Source organism: Silene latifolia, chromosome 2 (genome assembly GCF_048544455.1).
Source record: "Silene latifolia isolate original U9 population chromosome 2, ASM4854445v1, whole genome shotgun sequence".
Taxonomy (NCBI): domain Eukaryota; kingdom Viridiplantae; phylum Streptophyta; class Magnoliopsida; order Caryophyllales; family Caryophyllaceae; genus Silene; species Silene latifolia.
The window spans coordinates 112,625,642-112,629,806 of NC_133527.1; the positions used below are offsets into that span (position 1 = coordinate 112,625,642).

A 4,165-nucleotide genomic window follows, 5' to 3' on the forward strand; every position below is an offset into this window, starting at 1 on the left:
GCTTGAAGAATTAGCGGCTTGATTAGCCTCCATGTTCTCCAATTGTTTCACAAAATTCCGTGAGGACTCAATCCCGGTTGCTTCCATATTCGCAACTTGAACCAAAAGGAGTTGGACCATCTCTCTTAACTTTTCGATCTCATCTGAGTTTTGAACAGGAACTTCGACTTTCTCCTTGGAAGCTTCAGAAGTCTCGAGCTTCTCGAGACGGGTAGAAATGGAAGTCATAAGTGTCATAACGGCAGTCATTTCTTCACTTTGCTTTCGTGACTTTCCACGTGAACTTCCAAACTCAGCTTTATGGACTGCCATCTCCTCAATAGTGTTCCAACCTTTACTTTGACCGGTATTGTTTTGGAACCTACCATTAGCAGCTGCATCCAAAATAACCTTGTAATCATCATATAAAGCATTGTAAAATAGGTTGCAAAGATACCATTGCTGGAAACCATGATGAGGGACAGCTCGGACCAAACTTTTGAAACGTCCCCATGCTTCACAAAAATCTTCGTCGGCTCCTTGCTGAAAACTCGTGATTTTACTCTTCAAGGCATCGATCTTGAAAGCGGGAAGTACTTCTTGTAGAAGGCTAATGCTAAAGATGTCCAATCGGTGACTCAAATGCTACTCTATCGAGGTAGCGATACCAATCTCGCGCCGAATCCTTCAAGGAGTATAAGAACATAAACCCCTTTACTTCATCTTGAGTTACCCCCTCCGGTATAGGTATTGAACAAAGAATAGTCCGTGAAAATTTCCATATGTTTCAAGGGGTCTTCATCTGCGGACCATGAACGATTCCGTTCCACTAAATCAATATAAGAGGAACGAAACTCGAATTTACCGGTAGAAGGGGTAGGTAACTGTTGCCCCTTTGGAAGGTGGTGCTCCTTTGGCTGAAAATTATCATATATCGTAGCCATAACTTCCAAAATGAGAGTACTCAAGTCTTCCTCTCAAAACCCGTCTTCTATCTCGTGCAAAAGCAAAACTAGAAGCAAAGGTAAGCAACGGCCTCAAGGAATGTTTCCTTGAGACAAGGAAAATAAACTAAAATAAAGCAAACAGAATTACACCGTCTCCCCAAGAACAACGCGCAAAATTTGATACCGTCGTTTAGTACCAAAATTAAATTTATAATTCCAAACTAAAACTATAGCTAGTGATAGTAAGGGTCGAACCACAGAGAGACAAGGTTGATTTTATTTGCTATTGTTCAGTCTATAAAAGTAACAATTAATTGGGGGTTTTGAAATTGGTTGGCTGACAGGCTAATTGCAAAAATGAATATTCTTAACAAGATAAAAAAAGAAGGGATCAGGAACTTCGGTTCACCATGGCAAGTAACGGGTCAGTCAAGCGGCGGAGGTCTTTTAATACGGTCTCAGGGAAGATAAGCTAGTCTTTCGATCAAAGCTCAAATAACCTCACGGTCTAATAATTCCCTAGAATTTATCAAAGCTTTCACTCAAGAGAAATTCTAAATCTAGCGATAAATCAAATTACCAATCTTTCGACCTAGCAAAGAAATCTATCAAAAGATAACAAGACCAATACGGAAGAACTCATGCTACACAACAATCCTAATTTCATACCATGGCTCACCTAATTCCCAATCAAAGGAATTACCTACGCATAATCATAACTACACTAATTGCGAAATTAATAATAAAGAACAAATTCAACATGATGGAATCTAGCTAGAACAAAGGAGAGAAATTCAATTACTGAAATTAATTGATGAAACGAGAATCAAAATAACAAGTGAAAATAAGAAAAGGAAGAGTTGCATAAAAAGCTTACTAATCGAATTTCAAGAACAAAGTATCTCAATCAACGGTTTCCGTCTCAAAACTAGATCTGAAAACTGAGTTTTTTCAGAATGAAAAGAATAACCTAAAAGTTGTTGCGTTCTCGTGATAAAAAGATACTGAAAGTTAATTACAAGTTGGGCTTTTAAAAGTCTAACACGGAAAATTAAACGTCAGCTCGAAATCAGGTCGATCGATCGTCAAGACGGTCGATCGATCAACATGCGAACAAAGAGCTTCGTCGAGCTCCAGTGGTCGATCGACTGAAAGGCGTAGTCGATCGACTGAAAATACTGTGCAGTGGCTCCTTGTTGCTTCCAAACAACACTTCACTCCTTGCACGCATCCCAAGGTGAGTGAATGAACTCTCCTTCCTCTTGGCTTCCTTGAACTTGCTTCCGGAGGACGTACTTGGCTTGATTTAGCCTACTTCCACGCATTCCTACAATAAATCATAGAAAATGCAAAGTAAACCGTTTCGGGAGAAATAGTAGCCTTAAGCTATCAATTATGCATGGAAATACGTGCCAAAACCACAGATAAAGTGTATAGAATATGCACGTATCACCCTTGCTAAGACATAGGGGAGCCATGATTTTAAAGGAAATGTAAATTGAATTGTTAGGTTTGATGCTAGTTTAATCTATGTTGTTAATCGCTACTTGTAATTGTTCTTGTCTAATTGAGTCGACACAATTAGTTAATAAATCACAGTAAACCTTGACCTAGATCGGAAGATTGGAAAGGCTGAGACTCGTAGCGAACATTAGGGCACTTTAGTGAGGGCAGAAGCTAAGCTATTTGTGTTTTAGGGCGAATTGAGACCGGAAGGGGATATTCACTGCCCCATAGATCATATCCGCATTGACCCGAGACCTAAATTGCATGACTAGAGAATCATGGTGAACCGATTGTCTTAGCTATTTTCTCTCTACTTGTTTAATTTCTACTCCCTTGCTTTCTTTCTCTTTCTCGATCTCATTAGATTAGAACAAACTATTCAAACCCCCATAACTAGTTACCTAGTCGGACTTAATTAAGGCTGACATTTTCCCATCTCCCTGCGGAGATCGACCCTACTTACTACAAGCTTCTGTTAGTTTATCTAGGTTTTATTTTTGGTACCTGATGATGGTATCAAATTTTGGCACCTTTGCTGGAGAGGTGGCGTAATTTTGTTGCTTTTATTAAGTTTGTCTCTCGTCTCAATGAATTTATTCCTTGAGATTGATCTCATATTTTTGCTACTTCTTAATTAGATTTACAGGATATCTGTTCTAGAAGAGAACATTGTCGTACCTGCCTAGCTGTAAATTCTATCTGCCGGGATGCCGAATATTTCTAGTCATTCAGAGCCTACGGTGGATTCACTTCCAAAAGGCTTCCTGCTAGCCACTACTGATTCGGGGAGCTTTGGAATCCACCCCTCATATATACAACTGGTTGAGAGAAACCTCTTCAGGAGGGTACCTGGAGAAGATCCTTGCAAGCATATAGAGCTATTTACAGAGTACTGCTCCACCATTCCTCTAGCTGCTGGGATAACGCAAGACAGAGTTAAGGGAGTTCTTTTCCCTTTTTCCTTGACTGATGATGCCCGGGAATGGTTGAGAGATTTAGACAGGGAAGCTGCCAGTGTAACTTACTGGAATTCCCTTGCCTTAGCCTTTTACAGGCGATATTTCCCACCACAGCGCACTAATGCGTTGAGAGCTCACATTACTGCATTTGAGCAACTACCTACTGAAGACTTGAACGGGGCTTGGATTAGGTTCAAGAAGCTCGTATGATCTGTGCCTTATCATGGTTTCAAGCGCTGGTTCTTATGTACCCAATTATACAATGGGTTGTATCCGGACCAGAGGGCTATTCTTGATAATGCAGCCAAGGGGAGGTTTCACAAGAATGTGGAGGATGATCAAGGATGGCATCTTATCGAAGAAATGGCCATTCATGTTGCCGAATATGGAAATCCCCGAGGAGGTAGGTATGTGAACGATTTGGTAGTAGCTGAGATGGAGAGTCCTAGCGGAAGGCTAGGTAGTCCGGAGATCATATAGACTATGGGTCAGCACTAACAAGTTTGTGCTATTACTGAGCATGTGATAGTGTGTGGTAGATGCGGTATGGAGGGGCATGACCCTATTGGTTGTATGGCGGATATAGAGCGCGTCGTTGCTTATCTAAAATACAAGCAATGGGTACCATTCCCCAAGCTTTATGAGGATTTGACAACAAAAAATGTTTCTAGCTTTTCTACTCCAATGCCGCAACCAGATTCGCTCTCTATAAATGGGGAGTTCGCCGAACTGAAATCCTTGGTATTGAACTTAACACAACAGCTTTGGAAGAAA

General features: G+C 40.7%; 1 non-coding gene across 1 annotated transcript; it reads left to right on the forward strand.

The window, feature by feature from the left end:
• The first annotated feature begins 445 nt into the window (after positions 1-445).
• LOC141645037 (small nucleolar RNA R71) lies at positions 446-554 on the forward strand. Its single transcript, XR_012544632.1, has one exon. It is a non-coding gene; the product is annotated as a small nucleolar RNA R71 (small nucleolar RNA).
• The last annotated feature ends 3,611 nt before the right edge of the window (positions 555-4,165 follow it).